This window comes from Tyto alba, unplaced genomic scaffold (genome assembly GCF_018691265.1).
Source record: "Tyto alba isolate M040663 unplaced genomic scaffold, T.alba_DEE_v4.0 Super-Scaffold_38, whole genome shotgun sequence".
Classification (NCBI taxonomy): domain Eukaryota; kingdom Metazoa; phylum Chordata; class Aves; order Strigiformes; family Tytonidae; genus Tyto; species Tyto alba.
Genome location: NW_024881313.1, coordinates 12,911,860 through 12,934,582, shown reverse-complemented (window position 1 = coordinate 12,934,582; position 22,723 = coordinate 12,911,860).

Sequence of the window (22,723 nt, the reverse complement as noted above, 5' to 3'; positions counted from 1 at the left end):
ACATTCCATTTTCTTGATTCTTAGATTGCTTTGAGACACTGCAAATCTGAGCTGCTATTCCCCAAGGAGCCTATTTAAAAAGCAGAACACAGGAGGGGTGCTCTGTTGTTGGCAGCTCTCATGGCTCACACAGATGGTCTACTGCTTTCAGAGCCTACTGTGTCTTTTAAAAGTTGGTTTCATTCCTACATGCAGAAGATTAAAGTAAGAAAGTGTCAATCAGAAATGTGCAGATTGCCAAGTCTGACTGGCTTTTGAGTTCCTAGGTAGCAACCACTCAGGTATCCAAAATCAAAGAAAAACTAATTGGCAGAGGATGTATCTACACCATGACCATGTAGACCCCAGAAAAAGAATTCTGATGAGTGAAGAGCAGAGACACCCTTGCTTTGGAAACAACATGCCAGCCAGCCTGGTCCCACAAGCAGTAATCTTGCACTGAAGTTAATAATCATCTCAGAGTGTTTTTTTCACTGAGACGTGACAGCGTGAAAACATATCTTGGCTGTGTAAACATTTGGTTCTTCTGAATACTGTCTTAGGGGTGCAGCACCTTGTGCACTGTGCTGTATGTTCAGAGCTGACCTGTTATAAAATTCTTTTATGCACTCCAGCCATCCAGTGTTCCCAGTACTGAGAGTTATCTGTGTTTATTGATACTGATACAGAAAAGCAACCGCAAATATACATAAACATTAGAGCTGCTATGTTACATATTTTTAAATTGACAGTTCTAAGGGATTATTGCCATTTTAACCTGTAGTAAATTAAGACCATATCACCAGGACTTAAAATACAACAGTCACCGTGGAATAGGAGTAGCTACACAGCTAGTAGTACTTTTTTTTTTTTTTTTTTTTTTTTTTTTCCAGGGAATTGTTTTTAAATCCTTGCAGAAAGTTCTCTACTGGAAAAATTTTACATTGGGAAAAGGTTCATGCATTCAAGAAAATAAACACTTCTGCTACAATTTCATTGCCCTTTTTCCAGAAAATTATTAAAATGTTTTGATGTGGCTAGAGCAAATATATTGGTTTATTACATGACACTTCTACTGTGAATTCTTTTCCAATGTCAGATACAATATAACAGAAGATGGAAAGGAGAATGTTGGAGCCTTCCTGAAGCAACGCTTGTTTCAAGTGAACTCATTTTTGAGTATTTACAGGGGGAGGAATTTGCCATTCCTTCCTTGAAGAGAATGTTGGAGCCTTCCTGAAGCAACGCTTGTTTCAAGTGAACTCATTTTTGAGTATTTACAGGGGGAGGAATTTGCCATTTTTATTTATTTTATCCCAATCCTGGGAGAAAAGTAGACCTATTTGTTTATGAGAAACTCTGTGTGACCTGCTCTGTTACTCAAGGAGTAAATGAATGCTCTAAGGGGACACTGACTGTGAAGCCAGTTCTTTCCCTCCTGTCTTTGTAATTTGTACTTAGCCATGTGTAACCCTGCACATTATGAGCAACATGTGATGTCAGCAAAAGCAGCTGCCTGATTAAGTATTGCCCCCTGCAGAAACTGGGCCCTGGGGTATGATTTATGGGACAATAGTCATCATAGTTTGATAACTACAGTGTTTACTGTAACTTGGAGGGCATACATAACATTTTTAAAATCAAGAAGAGGAGGAATATATGCCTCATTAATATCTACTTGGTAAATTCTCAGAATATATATCCATATACATATTTGATATATCTCATCCTGTTATCTTCAGAATGCTCCTAGTTTGGATATAGCTCCAACTTCAGTCAGGCTTAATAGTGTAAAGCTGTATTTCAAACCTACAGTGTCATCAGAGAGTTGTTTATTTCACTTGAACTGATATAAAACTTCTACAGTGTCATCTGAGATATAAAAAATGGCTGGAGAGCCACATTTAAAAAAAGAACACAGAAACTTCTTTTAACTTGGAAGCTAACATTTTGGGTGCTGTTGCTTTAAATATGTGATGAATTTCTGATTTTGCTCAGTAGCAATAGTGATTTTCTGAGAATTAAGGTACAAGATGATGACAAAGTTTGCATGTGGGAATTGAATAACTTTCATCTTACTGTTTCGGACTTACTCCCTGGAGCAGACAATTAGTCCCACTGAGCCAAGCAGTACTGTTGCCTCTCTGCCTGACCAGGTGTGCTTCAGTGAACCTCTCAGGACAGAAAACAGGGTTAAGGCAGACTCTGATCATTTTTTTCCCTCCTTCAATTTTTGGGTTTGTAAGAGGCCAGTGAAGGGGCAGTATAAGGAACATAGAGCCTCTCGTTAGCATGCTGCTTTATAGCAGACTCAAGGAGACTGCAGTCATATGGAGGTGATTCCCAGATACTGAAGGAGTTGTGCTTTCAGGGAATGTAGTTCCAATCCAGATGAAAAAAATGCTGGCTGGGTCAGGGCTCAGATGCTGGTATACAGACATGACAGATGCAGACACGCATCTAGGCTATGTATGTCCTGCTGGAGATTCCATGGTTCTGTTAATGGTGAAAGGTAGTCAGATCAAGATGACATGGTGATGAGTTAAGACATCAGTTTACATTAGCAAAAAACATGTGAAAATAGGTGTCAAAATTTATGGTTATGGTTATGTTATGGTGTCATATAAAACTATGTTCTAGTGACTTCAGGTGGCCTACAACTTGAGTGATATAGTAGCATAAGAGGGTGTTAGCACTACAAGGTGAAAGGAATATATTTCTCTTTCACATGCTACCTCAGTATCACAGAGGACTCATACACATTGTAGTAGTGTTGATTTTTGTTAAATCTGCTAAATTTTGGAGACTTTAAACTCCTGCCCAAATACTTCATACATAGAATCATAGAATGGTTTGAGTTGGAAGGGACCTTAAAGATCATATAGTTCCAACCTCCCTGCCATGGGCAGGGACACCTTTTACTAGACTAGGTTGTTCAAAGCTCCATCCAACCTGGTCTTCAACAGTTCCAGGCTGGGGCAACCACAACTTCTCTGGAAAACCTGTTCCAATGTCTCACCACCCTCTCAGTAAATAATTTCTTCTCATGTCTAATCTAAATCTATCCTCTTTCATTTTAAAACCCTTACCTCTTGTCCTATCCCTACATTCCCTGACAAAGAGTCCATCCTCACCTATCCTATAGGATCTCTTTAAGTACTGGAAGGCCTCCAGTAATAAGGTCTCCCTGGAGGCTTCTCTAAGCTGAAAATTCCCAACTCTCTCAGCCTGTCCTCATACTGGAAGTGTTCCAGCTCCCTGATCATCTTTGTGGCCCTCCTCTGGACTCACTTGAGCATGCCCATGTCTTTATTATGCTGAGGGTCCCACAGCTGCATGCAGTACTCCAGATGGAGTCTCACAAGAGCAAAGTAGAGAATCACCTCCCTTGACCTCCTCGCCACACTTATGTAGCCCAAGATACAGCTGGCTTTCTGGGCTGTAAGCACAGGTTGCTGGCTCACAGTTAGTTTTTCATCCACTGCTACTCCAAAGTCCTTCTCCACAGGGCTGCTCTCAATCCACTCTTCACTCAGACTGTATTTGTGCTTGGGATTTCCTTGACCCATGTGCAGGACCTTGCACTTGGCCTTATTGAACTTTATGAGATTCACATGGACCCACCTCTCAAGTCTGTCAAAGTCCCTCTGGATGGCATCCCTTCCCTCCAGCCTGTTGAATGCACCACTCAGCTTGATGTTGTCAGCAGACTTGCTGGTGGGTGATGTAAAGAACTGAAGGAGTTAATGACTCAGACATTAATCAATGTTGAATGCTTCAAGGTCAAGTTGTGGTCTTTGTGATTAATCTAAGGAACAATACGCCTAAGAAAGAGCAGAGTGCATCGAAGGGTGGATGGCTCCACTTCCTTGTGGTTGTATTGTCAAGTTCCCTAGATAAGCCTCAAAGGCAGAAGATGTAGGCTGAGTAAAACCATATGTTCGGGTTAATGCCTACACTTTAATTTATGACTATGGCCTTGAAGAAGAGTGAAAAGAATAATAAGCGAGACAAACTCCCAGCACCAAATGGAGCTAAAGGCTGGATAATTTCCCCAAAAGGAAAAACTGGGGAAAAAGTAAAAGTGGTAAGGGGGGGATCTCGACCACCAACTCAGCTGGATGAAACGTTTAAAACAGCCCATCCCATCTCAACGCACAGACAGAACCCATGCTCCAACTTTTGCTAGTCTCTCATGGAAATAACTTTGTGGAATACTTGCCTCTCTTGGTATAGTATGCAAATCAGCCTATAAAATGAACTTAAAAGGCAACAGAAACATTTGCTGGGTGTGCTCCCACCACCCAAGGTTACTAGACCAGAGACAATGGTGGATTCTGAGGTGGTGATCTGGATTCTTTGAGTCTCTTTCTCCTCTTTCTGTTCAAGATTCCTAAGGATCTTGAATGCCACTATTTCATGGTCACTACAGCAAAGGCTGCCGTTGATACATACTTGTAATTTCCCTGATGTCCGATTTCTGGGTCTGGCAGATCACAACATGATCTTTTATTGAAAAAGCCCACACGTGTTTTTAAATATTCGTTTGAGCAGCTACCAGAGCTGTGGCACTCAGAATCCCTGCCTCTGTGCTGCAGCAGGACAAGCGCCTGGGTCCTGTGGTTCTGATTGTGTCCTTGCTGAGTGTTGCTCATGCCAACCAGATCTGGCATGGGGGCCCAGAGGAAAAATCCTGATCCTAATCTGCCTGAGAAGTAAATTGTATGTATTAGGGGACCTTTACCAGTAATCCTTGCCTACATACAAAGTGGAGGAGAAAAATGAGTACTTCTAATTTAAAAAAAAAATGAAACATTGCAGCTTCTTGATGCTCTCATGAGGTCTACAACAAAAATCTTATTGAGTTCAGCTGAAAATTTTTTTTGCATATGTTTTGTGCTAGCCATCAAAGAAATTAAGAAGACAAAGACACTTCCTCTAAGTCAGATTGAGTATTGTCCATAATGTAAATACTGGCCTTCATCCCCACAATATTTTCCCACTTAATTCTGGAGTTTTTGAATTTGACATTTTTAGAAACATACTTTTTAAAAGAACCCTAAGAATTCATCTGCTGTTTGTGTATTCATTCAGCCTTCTGTCTGTGAAAGTATACTTGCCTTGAGAAAAGATGGGTAATGGTTTTATATGGGATATGAAATTTCTCTCATAAATGTGATATGATCTAATAATTAATGAATGCCAGAAGACAAGCTGGAAAGTTTAAAGTCTAACAACTTTTGTCTAAGTTATTCTATCTTCTCATTTTCCATCATCTCAGACTTTCAAATAGGTCTAGGGTTTATAACTAGGTAGATATTAAAAGTCCAAATCTCTTTATACTGAAGCCCTATTTCTCCCCTTACTTTTCTCTGCCCATAAAACGTAGCATCAAAAGAAAGTGAATGTAATGTAATTTATTTCCGCTTTAATGTTCAACAGTGTAAGAATGGCATACATGGGTATGTGTATTACTCCAGAACTTTGCTATACATAAACTAAAACTAGGCTAATAATAATTAGTAATAGTAATAGTAATAGTAATAGTAATATTTATGTATTCTTTTACATATGCCTTTATATATACTTTTTGCTGACAAGTCTGAGGGAAGTGAATTGTAGGTACTGTCAACTGTGTAACACTTTTTCTGGACATTAAAAATAGAAAGGATCATTTTAGATTTAATCAAATCTTTTGTTTGAGAGAACTAGGATGCTTCCTTCTGATGATGTGATTTCATTTTATATTTTTATTTAGTCTGATAAAAATGATTTCTTTAAAAGTGTTAAAATTCAGATTTAAAATATAGTAAGTAGATGGAAATCAGTCAGCATAATTTTATAGAGCACAGGGTTGGCATATGGTCCAAATAATTTTTAATTTTCCATGACTTCTTGATGATAACATTTTCAGAAGTATATAAAGGTATTAGACAGGATTTTCAAAGTGTCTAAATTCATAAAAGGGGACAGGTGCCTGACAAGATTTTAAAGTGCATAATGGAGTTACCACACCTACACGGGGTATCTTTTGTGTTTATATACTTGACAGCTAGATATCTTTTTGTATTTTACTAGAATTATTCTGTCCCAGAAGTATCAGCTTCTTCTGTGTTACTATATATTTTACCTGTGTTCTTTTTCTTGGAACACCTATGTATTTTGTTTATTTTCCCTTTTCCTTCCCAGACCTTTTTTATCTCCTCTTTTTTATGTGGAAAGAAAACATTATGCCACATCTGCTGAGGAGACAACATATAGTAAAATGATTCATTTAATTAAAGGTTGGCAAAATTGCCAATAATAATGTCCTTGTCAAAAAAAAAAAAAACCCAGCTATTTTCAGGAAGATTTGCAATTGGCCACCTATCTTTGACTTTTCAAGACCTTATATAATGCAGCAGTGAATTGCTAAGTCATTTATTGTATAAGAATAGGGCAAAGGAAGATACAAAATCATTGAAAGAATCCATACAGAGGATGAAGAAATAACTTCTGAATGCAGTAAACAAATGAAAATAATTACCAATAAAATAGAGAAAAAATTGTGAAACTGATTCTGCAGCCTGATTTAAGTAAGGTGATATCATTAATACAATTCTATTTGCTAAGTTTAATTATTTTTCTTCTGAAAAGCTTGGCCTACTTCCAAATATATACTTAAATTTTTATTCTCATTGGAAAGTACAGTCCAAATCTTCCCTTTTGTGTAAATTCAAAGCCAAATAGAATGCTTTTTATATCATTTTAAGACAGAATAGTTGTTGTAATTTTTAATGAAAAAAACTAAGTACATAAGTGTTATAGCTTTAGTAACAGTGGATTATCAAATATGTGGATGTACTTATTGAATCATTGGTTTAACAGACAAATTTCTTTCTTAGTGTTCTTCTTTCATGACTCAAAGAGAAACATTCAGGACCCATTTGGTTATCTTCCTTTTGAATCATAAATTGGTACTGGAAATTAAAAAATAGCTGTAGTTTTTGCAAGGAAAATCATGGTTCAGATAAATTGAGAATCAGTTTTATTTTTTAAATCCTGTCTAAAGTTTGGAATGGACGCATTTATTCCAAACAAAGTGAATATAAACCCAAGATCAAAAAATGTAAAATGATGCATACAAACTATATTTAGAATAATCCTAATGTAAATTTCAGTTGCTGAATTTATTTGATCTCCTTATCATGGGGAGAAATTGGACTCTGGGATATTATCAACAGCTTCTAACTCCAATCTGATTATTTTTATAATCCTGACAGTGATTGATTCTGAGTAATTATCTCAGAAACAAAATTAGATTAAAAAACAATATTCTAGATTACAGAAGACTCCAGTCCGTTCTTGTAATTAGTTCCATCTTAGAATGTATGATGCTATCACATTTGAATAATTTAGAATGAATTATTCACAAGCAGCCTGTTTGACTATACTTTAATAAGAAAACAGATAAACAAGAAACCATAATATTTTAAGAAACATTGCATTGTTAATTAGCAACCTCATTGCAGTAAAGTTTACTTTGCCAGTGTTTTCAGTTTGCCATGTAGCTCCTAAAATATTACTGAGTACTAAGCAAAATCCCAGTGCTACAATAATCAGTGATCATGCATTCATAATGATGATTTATGATTACTGATGGTGTCATTATTACCATCATTATAGGCTATGAATTAATTTTTCACTATTGGCATCTGAATAATTTTCAACTGCAAGCCTTTCCTTTGTGAGAAGAATTGCTTGCAGATAATGGCCATAAAGAATGGACTCGTGAGAATGAACCCATATATGAAGTTGTTGAGCAATATTCACTTATTATTTTCATTAATCCTGTTTATAGAAGTGATGGCCTGGACCAAAAAGGGATGAAGCTTCATTGTGCTAAGTACTTTAAAGAATACATAGAATGAATGTTCTCCAAAACACAACAACAGAATCTTAACAGAAAATAGAGAAAGAAGTATATGTGTTTTATGCATTGTAATTTGTGGAAACTGACGTCCCTGTTTTTTTTCTCCCTTCCTTTCTTCCTTTTTCTCATTATGATTAATTGAAGGAGTGGACTCAAAATATTCCATAGTCCAAACTAATTTTGAAGACTGTGATTTCTGTGGCTTCCTTAGAACCAAAGGTGATGATTTCTGGGCCATCTCTTTTCATGAGGTACCTTGGGATCTGAGAATAGTTATTTTGTTCTCCAGAACTATGCTGTTGAGCTGGTGCGATAGAGTTTTGACAATGACACAATAAAAGTTGTTTCAGCATTGTTTACAGCCAGATCCAGACAAATGTTGAGTCAGAAAGGAAAAAAGGAATTGAATTCAATGGTGAAAGAATCAGAGACAGTCAGTTACAGCATCATATATGAAAAAGTTTTATGATTCCCAATATTCCAGGCTTTGATCCTGGGCAGACTTCAGTCTCTCATCCTTTTGTCCTCATGTAAAGCTGAACTACATGCTGTAAAGGAAGGTGATGTAGGATGGGAAATAGTTGTTGAGAAAAGTGTTGATCAAGTTTGAAGGAAGATAATTTGGACAAGGATAAAGGAATTGAGAAGAGGGACAGAGAATGAAAAGATCTTGAGTTTAAATAGACTAAAACTTTTGCCTTTTAAATTTTTATGCAGATGATTTTATGAAGGCATCTCTTAAAATGCCAACAGCTTATGATACATGTTATTTTAAAGTATTAAATCTACATACAGTAAAGCAATCTTGAATATGTGATGGTATCAGGAATTAATTGCAAACGCAGGGGCCTTGAAGGGAGCTCTTGCACTAAAAGTTATGGTAACAAAAATGAATATGATTAAGATTAACTATTAATTTTATTCTGTTACAAATCAACTATTGCTCTGATGTTTAAGCATAGCACAAAATTTAAATTACAAAAGATATGGCCTCTCTGAACAGTATGAGATCAGTGATCATTCCATTTGGATACATGCAGAAAATAACAGTGCGTTAATTTGTTAATGAGATACAAAACATATGTTCACGGTGCTCTCTATCACTGGTAAACAAAAAATATAATGCCAACACATAACAGATTATGAAAACAGTAATCTGTTACAAAGCATGGGTGGAAATTGTCACTTTTCTTGTACCTCTGATTTTCCCACAGGGATTATGTATACCTTAGCCTTTAGTAAAGATGTTGATCTGTTCTTGTTTCTTGAAAATTCTTTGAAATAAAAATACACTGATGTATTCAGGATAGGCACATAAAAGCAGCAGATAACGTTACTGGAATAGCTTTGTCATGAAACTTCAGATTTAAATCTCCAGAACATGAGTAGTTGCACATTTGAGCCTTCCTTTCTATTTTTGTTATGCACTAAAGAAAGTTTTCTTTCTCTATATAGTAACATATTTTCTTTTTTTTTTTTTTTTTTTTTTTTTACAGCACATCAAAATGAACAAGCAGAATTCTTTACAGTAAATACATTGTCTCAGCACTAACAGATTCTGAATGCAAAAAAGATTGTTGTGGGTCATAGACTGAACTAGTGTAACTTCTCTTAGCTTCTTTGACAGTGATGAATATCAAAATTCAGGAGCTGAAAGTCTGTATTTTTTTAATCATTTTCATCCTGATGACTTCTGAATTTTGTAAAGTTGTAATACACCCTTCATTGTCTCTTTAGTTTTGTCACTCTGTTTTAATCAACAGTATTAAATGTATTGGTCATTTTGATTATAATGATATCAAGAACAATTTTTATGCTCACAATATTATTTAGATACCAGAGTAAAAGGGGTAGAAAACACAGCCTTCAGAATAGTTGAACTTTAAGGCTTTAACCTAAAAGGATATTTCTATTTGAAAGTTTACACCTAATTAATTTATCTGGTTCTTAACACTGGTTTTGACAATGTTAGTTATGTCAGGGTCCACTTAAACACTGGCTGTGTCTCAACAGAATTCACTGCAGATGATATTTTTATATAAAGCTAACTTTGTTATTGAAGACTTTAGCAGTGAAAACAGTGCAGAAACTTACAAACAGTAACTGAGAACACAAGTGAGTGTTGACCCATGGGTAAGTGCAGCTTCGTAAGCTATTAAGTGATTGAATGGGTCACCTATGTCTGGCATTCTAATATATTTGAGGTATTTCATTGACGGTTATGGGCTTCCAATATAATTAAGTTGCTTTTTTCTTTTTAGAAAAGCACCAGATTTAAAGAGTAAAGAAAAGAAAATGTTGGGGCTGTGCCGTAGAAACCATCACCATAATTGTTTAGAGTGCATTGTATTTCTAAGTACACAAGGCAATCTGTAAATGCTAGAGTATGATTCTGGACTTACTTTTGGACTGTAGGAGAGTTGTTTAACTGAGAAACACATAAGCAAAGGCTAGATTGTTTACCTTCTAGATCGATAACAGCAAGCATGATTTTTTTTATACTTTCAGTGGGGTTCAATCTAGTTTGGATGTCACCTGTAGTTGTGAGCTTCAATGGTTACAGAGGGAGAACTGATGACAGTCATCCCTGCTCTTGAATAAAATAACTAGCGATAACAAAGTCCACTGAGTATGTTTATCATCTAGCAGTGCAAAGGTTGGGACACATGGCTCAAATGGACAATGCTTCAGTGTTCAAGCTATATGCTGAACTAGAAAGTAGAAAGAGCCTGGTTGTCTATGATAGTTTATCAAGAGCATCCTAAAACTTTGAATTATTTACAAATTTTTAAAATCTTTTACCTGCAAACAGACAACAATGTGAGAGAAGCCTTGTGACAAAAAATCTTTACCACATTTTAATCTGAAAAGTTACCTGTTCACCTAACATAGCTTATATTAAAGCATATTTATAAAGATATTTTCTTCCTCAGTTTTGAAGGTCACTGACAGAAAAGAACCACTTAGGTAGAAATCAGAACTATCAAGTACCTATGAACTGGATTGTTCCTCTGAATCCTTTGAAAGTTACTCTCAGTGTCATACTATTGTTTGGGTGACGTTCTCATGCACTAGATTTCATATTTTTGCCCTATCCCTTTGGTTTTGGTACAGACTATTTGAAACTTTAGCCTAGGTTCAGCACTGAGTAGATGCACAATCTCATCACTGAGTGTTGCTGAAAGACTGTAAATATATAAAAAAAGCTTTCCTTCACCCTCTGTTCATGACAGCATGAACAGCTGGGCTGGCACATATGCTGGTAGCCCACTTACCGCTATCGCAAAGTACAACTAGAACCCTGGGGGAAAGGGATTGACAGGGAATGCCTTGTGGCACAGGGATGTGTTTGTGCCACAATGACACCCAGTGTTTCTCTTAAGGTGATGAATTCATTGTAATTTTCTTAGCTGTATGCATCATCACTAGCTCAAGGCTGTTTCTGGAGGGACAGACCAACCCCTATTCATTCCTTTCTCATGTGTAGGGCTCAAATGCAGCAGGTACCTTTATCCAAGGAAGAATTCCATCTTATTCTTTCCAGAAGTGAATGACAGGCTAGCAGTTTGACTGCATATTTCCAGGAGAGAAATACTTTTCATATTCTAAACTGCTTTAAAATCCTATTCTTCTAGTATTTGAGTATAACAATATCTACAGCTCTTATTTCATGTTATTTAAGAGTATAGCGATCTGTAGAACTCTTATTTCCTATATTCACTGTTTTCTTGTACTCTTTCTATCAGGAAGGTTTCTTTACATCCTTAAAGTAAATAAACAAATCCTCTATCTGATAAGCCTCCTTCTACTGTTCTGAAACACTCTGGAGTGGTTAGTCTCCTAATCCTTTTCAAGTTTGTTGTTCCCAGTTAAAAATGCAAACCTGTTCAGGATGTTTATTTTTAGTGAATATCAAACTTAACACCTGTAACAAGTATCAAATTGTCTATTCTTTTATGTTGTGAGTGCATAGAAACAGCACTGAGAAAACTCTTTCAATATTAAACCAGTATACTTTGTCTTCTCCAAAGGAGAAAAAGACATGATTTTCTTATATGGATTACTTTTTCTCATCTCTCACTCAGAACAACACATACGCTTTGACCATCAATGTTACTAATACTACTGCGTAAATCTCTGTAAGTAAATCTCTATCCCTTTATAAAATAGTTTTCTTTTCTTTGTTATCTCATCTTCAGTATAACTAAACTCACTCGCTTCTAAAGGACTTATGTTCTGCCAGTATTAAGGGAATGACATTTGAAATATTTCCTTTGTAAAACAAAGAAGCTATAAATATAAGTAATTAAATCTGGATAACATTTGTTTCTGTAGTGTCCTTTTAGCAAATGTAGAATGTAGACACACAGGACTTTCTCCCATTTTCAAAGCCAGTCATATAAGGGAGAGCTGAACAAAAAAGAGACCTCCACATGCATCACAATTCTTTTCTTGCTGCAGCCATTTCTGATATGCTTAGGTGATACATCCATCCTCATTAGCTATTGTTCTTCTTTATGGGCAGACTATCTTGAACAATCAACTATACCAGGCCTTATGCAGGATAAAAAATAACCTGGATTTGTTCCTCTAGACCCTTCTACATGGTTTCTTGTCCCTTCTTCCAATTAATACCATCTTATTCAAATCATTAGACACTTCATATTTAATTTCCTGTATGTTCATATATGCCAAAATATGTTAAATTATGGTTTTTCTGCATAAAATAGATCAGCTAGATACATGTACAGAGAGTAAGATATGTTCTAGTCTTCTTAATCTAGCTGCCCAACCTTTTACACTATGAGTTCCACAAAATGTAAGTATTCTATGATCAGAACTAAATATAATATTAATATTATAATCTCACCTTGATGGAATAGAAATCTTTCTATAGTGGATATCAATTATTTGCAAATAAAGCTTTCTAAAATGATTTTCTGTAATAACATATATGTGAAATTTAGCAGTAAAATTCAGGAACAAAGGTTAAGAAGCTGTAAACTTCAGTGAACACCTGATAATCACTTATGGTGAATCACAAAGGCAAAACTGAATAGTACCTAAGTCTACTGAAGAAAAGCAGTTCATAAGAAATCACTGAAGTACATATGTAAATACAGAAATCATTAGCATTACACATGTTCAGGTATTCTGCTTTAATTAAAGATTAAATTTTAATGTATTTAAGGTAATTTATTTGCAGTTTCATCACCATTATACTTCCATGCCTGGATACTTGACATGTCTAAAAAAAACAATCAGCAAAAAAGCAAACAAATCAACATCTGAATAAGACAAATTTCAAGAAAAGGTGAACTACTTTTTGGCCTATATATTTTGAATTACTATTTATTTCACAACCCAGAGCTGCTTGCGATGTACTTCAGGTTTTTTTTTTGCCATCTATAAGTTTTCTAAAACTAAGCTTAATTCTCCTACACCTGTTTTTTTCTTTGTATGAGAGCTCTTATTATTTCAGATATTCTGAGGAAGTATCTTTCTTCTGCTTTTTGTAGTCTGAGCATTGGAATAGAAAATCGTTTTCAGTTTTGATCTCTACTCTGTCGCATCAATTGTAGAGTCAGTCTTCCTTAGGGTTCTAGTGCATTTTGTATCTTTCGTGGTTTCTATTTCTGATCTGTGGTAACAGACTGTATTTCACTAGGGCAAAACATCTACATATATAACAAACATTGATATAGAAAATTTGTCTGCAGATTTTTCCCTCACTCTCACAATCCAGACTTCTAATGAAGAAAACAGAATGTGTAGGAAAAATGGTGTGTTTCTATCTATATATAGTTGCATAGCTCATATCAAATTAATCTTTCAGCATACACATGAATTTTAAATAGGGCAAGGTTTTATCTACTGACTTTTCTTCAGCTTGCTTTAGTGTCTAATTAGAATTCACATTAGGAAAGATGTATGATTTGTCCTTTTTTAGATGCTCATTTAGCATAAGCACAAGGCTATCTGAAGTGACTATCCATGTCCATTTCTACTCAGCAAAATGTTTTTGCATATTGCTACTAGTGTGCTGCTCCTGAAGAATACAGTACAGAGATATGTCTAGTGAGCCATTTTAAAGTTAATTAGCATGGCACTGGGAGCTGTCTAGGCATGGTAGCAGGGAGCACCACAGAGGCTAAATTACCCTTCTTCTCTGGCAGTTTTTTGGTAGATTAGGCTTCATTTCAACTGAACTCTGTGCTGTTGCAGCAACTCTGCTCCTGCATGTCTGAATAAGTCTGCAAAAATCTAGTTCAGATTTCTGTAGTTTGCAATGTAGAGATGCTGAAAATGCCACTGACTAGCTTTTGGTCATTGATAGGACAAGTCTGTAGTCCCATGCCAGTTTTATTCTGAAAATTTGGATAAAGAAATGGACAAAAGCAAATACCACCACTAAGTTAGGGTTAAACATTTTATAACTTGCATCTGCCCTTGTGAAAACTCTCATGTAGATTAACTTTAAACTTCTGTGGACCAGAAGATATCAGGCAGAGTGAAAGGAACAGATTCTACTAGTAAATGAGAAGTTAAGAATTGTTCCTGTGCAGGTACATTCCCTTTTGATGTAAAGGTCCCACAAGACACTGTTCTGCTCCACTTTCCCTGACTTCACTCAAACCATACGACAGATGTGAGGGAGGAAGGAATATGGGAAAGAATGTGTAAACCAATGAATTTGTGCAGTTCTGTGTTTCTTATGCTGGTAGGATGGTAGAATCTAACTCTTTGGTTACTTGATTACTGCTGATGTAGTAACATAGGTAATGTTAGCTCAACTAGATCATTTACATCAAAACCAGAACCAGGTTTAGCTCAACAAGAGTCAACAGCTGTCATTTTGTCCCTAACAGCTCTTCTGCCCTTCCTTGAAGAATGTATGGAAGTCAGTGAATACTGAGCCTGACTTGCTAGTAGTAAGAATGATTTGATGCATATTAGCAAGGAGTTCCTCCTTGAGGAATGCACATTCTCCTGTTTCTAGCCATACTGAATACTTAGATTTTCATATGAAATGAAATTACACGAACTAAAGTTATTTTATGTAATCTGTTACAACAAATGTGGCTAGCATTAAGGCATGTGAAAATTCCTTGTGTATTGCTTCTCTTCTGTAAGTAATGATGTTAGCCATGTTCCAGCCTTTAATGTTTTCTCTTAGACTTAATAAATTCATAAAAATATCCACTAAATTACTTTAATTTGTTTTCTAACACTTTTTAGTGTTCTTGAACTTGAATGTATAGACTCCGATCTTAAAGTGTTAGCATTGTGCAAGTTTCAAACCTTTTAATAATCATTAACTCTGTTATCAAGATACTTTCTAATTTATTCTCCTTTGTCCTGGTATATCTAATTTCTGATGTAGGTAAATGTTCATTGATTTAATTTGTACAGGCTATGCTTAAGTAATTGTTTAACATCCTTTCTATTTTCTTATCCTGTGTCTCTCTAATTCTGTGCTAATCACTCTTCTGAAGGTGACATTTCCTCCTTTACCAATTCACAAAAGTGGACAGGATATTCTTAGTCCTTTGTGTGAGAAAGTCTTCATGGAACCATCCTTCATTATTCCTCCTTTTATGAGAGATCTCTTTATTTTTATGTGTAGCTTTCTGTTCCCATGAAATTACCTGAAATTGCCCCACTGAAAAATTCAGATATAAATATTAATCATGTATTTTTCAAGGCAAGAGAAGATTTAATTCAAATCAATGTTAGAAATGCTTCAGAAACTATCCTGGGAATAGAATCATGAAGAAAGCCTTATGGCCTCCTACATGATTCTTGTATTCTGTATTAATCTTTGCCAGCACCTTAACATTTGTTGATAACTTATTTTAACTTCACATTGGATGGCTCTGCAGAATTAAATATGAAAATATACAATACACTAACCTTGCTGCATTTATTTTATAGCAATCAATTAACTTGCCTCTGTGACTACATTTTCAGTTTTCTACATTTCAGAGATTTTTGTACCAGTGCTAGATAAACTTAGCCTAGAAACTGTGAAGGTCAGATCTGACTCCAGGTTCCAATAGAAATCTGCTATTGTGGGGCAAAACTTGGCAGATTTGACAACAGAGAAGTGGCAGAGCATATTTATTTATGAAATAATAACATTACCAGTGGGATGGTTTGTGTTGCTGCCTAGCACCTTGTCTTAATATTGAGGGCCTGGCAGGTCTTTCTGAGTGAGAGTTCTGTGAGGGGCTGGTAGGTCCTATGACTCACCAGTGGAGGATTCCCACAACACTGGGAGACTGTTTTAACTCCTGGGAAGCCAGAGACCATGGTTTATTCAGTGGTCCAAACTTTTTGTATTGGGATAAAATAAAGCAGAATCAGGTTTTTTGAATTAAAAAAAAAAAAAAAAAAAAAGTGTGCACTTTGAAAACTTCGAACTAAGTTATCATTCTCAAAGTGAAAGATTTGTTTGAAAAGTTGAAACCTTTTCCACAATGAAAATGTAATAGTCTGATCAACTCTGTCCATGACTTGACTGTAGGTTTTTTTTTTGTTGTTTGTTTGTTTTTTTTATCTTGGCACTGCCCCACGTCACACACTGCTATTACTGAAGCAATTATCTATTTTTGGTGAAAAAACTCAGCCTGGGAATAACCCTGTAAAGCACTATGGCATTCTTATGTGGACTAAAATCTATTTCCCTACTCCGTCGTGTAGGTGCCCTTTGATTTTTTCAGTCAATGTAGGGGAAGAGTGGCTGAGTAGTTACTACAAGTGCACTGCTACCAGCACTTTATTGTTAGTTTGAACCACATGAGCTAAACCTGCAATGCCTTCTTGGTACTTTGGTGAATTAATGCATCTTCTAATCTCTGCTAATATGAGGGTCATTGATAAAAGTCAAATAAGAATTCTGTGCCATGTAAGAGGCACATGCTGATGACAACAAAGAAGAATTTGTAATATCTCAAGGGACTGACAGTACTTCCTTTTCTGATGGCTCTCCAATCTCATAGAAGGAGTGGTTCCTGCTCTGTATGTAGGTGAAACATAACCACATAAAATCTTACAGAAACGCTGTTAGATCAGGACTGGGAGTAAAAAGATGTCTCCAGGTAAAAGTGCAATTAAAACAAAAAACAAGAAATAGCAATGAAAAGAAAGATTTCTCCATGACTTAGGGTTATTTTTTTTCCTACTGTAAGTTAAAAAAGAAAGGTACTTTGAAAAATTTTTGGGGGTTTGATTTTTTTTTTTTTTGAATTGGCTGATGATTAATTGCTTTTTGTTCTGGATGTTTATTACACCTTGGTTCAAATGACTCCAGATTTAAAAGGAGACCTGAAGCTGACTGTAAGCTAGATCTGGATTTCTCAGACCTAGTACAGAGAAAACTGAATGTGCTTGGCAGCTCTGACATAATGGATTAACAGAACCTTTGTGGTTCAGACTCACTGTACATGCAATACCGACTCTTCTGACTGTGCGGGTGACATACCATGCATGTAACTTTAAGCCTCTGCTCATACAGAGTAGTAGTCTTCTACGTTGTTTACTTCCTAGAGCTAGCTGAGAAGCCCAGAATATCCCAGGACTATTAAAATGATCCCAATGGTACCCATGTATATTTTCATAAATAGTATCATAAATAGTATTACCTAATGCTAGTACACATCCAATGGATGGCATAAAAGCTGTCCATGGAAGAGTTAAAAACATAAAGCAGGTAACTTTGTGAACCTGTTATGTACTAGAGTTTTACCTTATACTCATAAGAAATGAGGAAGGCTTGATTTTGTTTTGTTTTCTGATAGCGATATGTTTGTTTTGTGCTATTGTGTTTTGGGTGGGTAGTGAACCCATTTCCTGAGCAGGAATTACTTCCAGTTTATTGTTGTCATTTCAATTAAACCTAAGCTGGATTGACTTGTCAGTAAAATTGGATGTTATTTTTTTTTAATTCACCTCTGGACTGTTAAATATTATTGCTTCAAACACAATACGCTCTGGCTACTCTTGGATGCTTATAGCTAAGATATGTAAACAGAGTGGACCAAGGTCAGCCCTGGTGTAATTTACTGGAATTCAGCACTGTCACACCAGGACGAATTTGGCTCAGTGTTTTGGCATTAGCAGTAAAGGTCATTCCTGCAGTTTGCCCTCGCTATAGAAAGTGTGATCAAAAAGTTTTCCATTTTATTTCTCTTTTGATGGTCACATTAAATCTTATTACACTGTTGGTACTTACCTCACTGGAGTGTCTGTGGGTTTTCTTTATAGGCAAAGCTTTCATCCCTGGACATCCATAAATAACTCTATTCACCACACTTTCTCCCAAAGCATTTGAGTTATGTTTCAGAGCTGAGACAAGTGTTAGTTTGCATGTTCTGCAGACAGATTTCTGCTTCATTTTTGTCCACTTCAGAGAGGTTGCCTATTAAGAAGGGCTTTCTACCCCTGGACCCTCTATTCCAATCAGCTCCATCTGCATGTTTTCCCCTGCACCATGCCTTTGATAGAGCACTTATCCAAATTTTCTGATTAAAGTGGATTCACTACTGCAGATACAGAACACTTGAAAGCAGAGTCTGCTGCTGCAAATCCTATTTTAAAATTTGTTTCTGAAACAGATGCCACAATAAAAAGAGAAAAAGTGCTAATTGCATATTTTTTTTCAATAAAAGGGTTAGTATTTATGTACTTGGGGAAGTTATGACTCAGTTGTATATTATTCAGGACTTCATTTGTGTAAGTTACTTTCTGATTAGTTATTGATTATAATCAGAACCCTCGGAGCTAAATGTGCAATATAGCTAATAAGCAGGTCTTCTGCAGATGAAGAGGAACCTTAAATATAATTTTGATGTACTTTACACTTTCTATTTATTGAACTTTGTCACTAATGGCAAATTGCAGCAGGCCATTGAAACCATAGCAGTAGCAGAAGATTTGCAGCATTTCTGTAAGCAGAGAAACAATAGAATATTAAAAAAAAAAAAAAAAAAGGTCTTGTTTTTCATTCTCCAAAGTCAAAGGAATAAAAAGCATTTCAAAATATCCCTTGGTATCTAACTCAGTCTGATGCAGGCTGGTTAAATCTCATGCACTGACTGTAAGACTCTTATAATGGGTAACTTCATCAGATCCCACAGGCCAGTGTGGTTTGCAGGATCAGACAGGGGAAGAAAGCTCATGAGGATTCACCAACAGCTGTGTCACCTGGGAGGGTCTCTGGTCAAAGCATATTTCCCAGCTTCATGCTGATGTTGTTATTCGTTCCCCAACCAGTCACCTGGGCTTCAGATAAGAGCCTACCAGAAGACTAGAAACACCAGGTATTTGCCCAGTGTGCATGCCTTCTTCAGTCCTGGGAGATAAGTGACTTGAGAGCTCTGCTCTGGACACTTTAAGATGCTTCTACTTGATGGACAAGGAACAAAAAAGGAAGAGGAGTAGTACAAGACACAAAGGATTGGTGTTGTTTAACCGCAACAGCCCATGGGAAAACAGAAGGCTGCTGTGGAACTGGTAGCAGAGTGAAACATACTCCTTTGATCCAGGCAGTATATCTGGCTGGTTTTTAGATGTCTTTTCATGCTTAGTACATATTTACTGGCAGCAGACATGGAGGTCAAAAATATGTACTGAATCTGATAAAAGGGTTCCCCTGAAGTTTTGGCTTAAGATATTCTGTATCAGTGAGCTAGAAATCTGATTTGTACCATGAGTTTTGGTCAGTAAAATTATGCTAGGCTGTAAGAAATATATAAATATTTATAAAGTAATCTTTCTCATGAGATATATTGCATTAATATTCACTGTAAATATGAATCATATTGACAAGATTAGATAAAACTTTGGCAAAAGCAAATTTGTTGTCTAAAGAAGCCAATGGAAATAAAATGCAAGGCCAATTTTTTACTATTAGTAGGAGTTCTAGAGTGTTTCAGTTGAATCAAAATTTATAAAAATCTTCTTTTTGGAAGTATATAAGCTTTTTTTCTGCTTTTAATTTGCATTTTGAATCAACTGAAGCATGGAAAGTGAAACAGTAGAAATTGCAGCATAGTACCTAACACAAACAGTGAATCTGTAAATGAACATGAAATTATTTCAGAGAGAAACTGAGTCTCCTTGAAAATTACATATTCTTTGATGACTTTGTCCACACTTTTTAGCTTATAATGAAAAAAAAAAAATTCTGTGGTTAAATACAGCTCATATTTTGAAATGCAATGTGTATACTTGTCTTATTAACAATGAACTCTTTAATACTGTAACAAAAGCATATGCAGCTGTAATACAAATGACACCAAGACATCCATGCTGAAACATTTTCAGCTGACATTTTTTACCACTAGACTTTTCTCTGTTATTTGATTCAAAATTCATGACAAGTCTTCCCTGCATCTTAGTTATGAAATTGTTTGATGACAATCATAAACCCCTGACTACTAGATACAGTACCTGCAAAAGCTTTTGAAATTAACTCTTTAACACACAATAAGAGAAGATATTTATGAGGCACATGAAGAAATTACTTTATTTAATAAAAAACCTGAACCATCAGAACTATATAGTCTTTAGCTATCCTGGTCAACAAAGTGGGCCATGGTGTAATGTAACAACAAGATAAAATGATGTAAAACATTATAAAAAATGGCTGACATATTCATATGTCTCAGTGCCAAACAGTGGAAGAACTGGAGTCTCTCTAGGCTGAGGATCTGGCTTTGTATCCATCCTCCTCTGCAGAATTCATAAGGCGCTAACAAGTCACCCCAGATGATGAGTCCCAAACTAGATGATCATTCCACATTTTCATTCTGGAAAGTGCCTGCCTCAGACTGCCCATGTAATTAAAATAAATGAGAGCTTTGGGATTTTAACTGTTATTACACCATGTGGACTCTTCTGTTTTGTATGAGGAGGAGAAATCATGAATGCAAAGAAAAAAGGTTTTCTAAATGCTTCAATTTAATTTCAATCTGTACTGTCCATTTACTGGATTCAGAAGAGGTCTCATTAGCAGATTTGAAGCTAGGTTAGAGCTTTACAGTTTCTTTTCACTTTCTCAAAACCTGATATCTTATTTCATCATGTCACAGTTTGTAATTCTAGCAGAGGTAAACCTAGACAACATTCGTAATTATATAATAATTGATAGGATGTATGAAGTGAAATTCATATCCTTCACATTGAGGAATTCGCTGGCTAGGATTCATACTTGTGTGTTCTAAGACAAAGCAAAAAGACTTTTCCATGAATGCAGTAATTTAAATTACCAAAACCTCTTGAGTTGACTCCACTTACACATTCACAGTTTAAAGACCTTTCTCAGTTATCCTTGGCTTGTTTCTTAGTTTTAGGATGAATGATTTGTAGGCTGATTATCCATATCTCTATCATGTTATCTATTTTCAGTACATTCTTTTTAATTGAAGCACTTTTAGTACACACACTAGGGATGGGGATGACAAAGTATTACTTGATGGTTATGTGGTATCTGGGACTGACATCAGACCATCAGATCCTTCTGAAATCCATTGGTTCAAGGGATGTGGTTATCACTGTCTCATTCTATATATATGTGTATATTATACAGTATAGTGAATGGAGATTTGCCTGTTTATACCTATAATTTTTAAAGACTTTGGAGCTATAAAGCCACAGTCCTAGAAAATAATAATTTTATAATAAATTTATATTTTTGAATTAATTTCTTTAATCTCTGTGTGCTGCCTGGTGTTTGACTGCTGACCAGGCCCAAACCACGACACTCTGTTTTAAAGGGACTGAAATAGGCAAAGTCTGGACATCTGGAGATATAACAATGCATGTCTTGGTATGTGAAGTGAAACAGAGAACTACCCAAAATTCTCCCTAAATGTTACTAGCTTAATAATCTGTTCTAACAGTTCAATGTCAAAAAAACTCTCAACCAACAAAAAAGCAACACAAAAAAACCTGAATCCACAAACATCTGAAGAATTTCCAGATGACATAGCAGTAGATATGTGCCCAAACTGCATTTTGTAGTGTCAAGGATGGTAGGTATAAGTGAACGTTAACTTCAGAGAGCTATGAGTGATTTTTGACTGTTTGCCACTTGGGACTGCTAAATAATATTTCCCTATACAGTAAGTAGAAAGAAATAAGAACAATATCTATGAATAATATACATGACTACATTTGATGTAACCCTTACATTTTTCTATTAACTGGCATCTGTGAACAGTAGGTATACTGGATCTTTAATCCTGCTTTTAAAGTGAGCACACAAATCTTCCTTAGATGGTGTGGGTATAGCCAGTTCTCCTCACACTGAGCAGCATACAGTTTTATTGCAGGAAAACCTATATTTTGAAGAGACCAGAGTGTGGAATGCTGTGGGGAAATGCATGAGGCCATGATGAACATCTGTAGTAAGAAGATCTTTGGACCTATCTGTGAAAGACAGACTAAAATCTTTTGGTGTCTTCATGACGATGCTTAGTTCTGAGAATCTACATGCTCTGAAAATTTCCTTTATTAAGCTCAAGGAAGGAAATTTCCTTACTAGGCTTATGTAATGGTTTAAGCCTGGTCAGCAGCTAAATGCCCCGCAGCCGCTCACCCACCCTTCCCCTACTTGGGAATGGGGAGGAATCAGAGGGGCAAAGGGAGACTCGTGGGTTGAGATAAAAACAGTTTTATAACAGTCATAGAATAATATGGTGAAAGTATAAGCAGGTAATGTACGATACAGTTGCTCACCACCTGCTGACTGACACCCACCTGCTCCCAGCTGGTGATCCCGAACACAAAGGCACCGCTGCAACGCTCCTGGAAGTGAGAGCCCCTCCT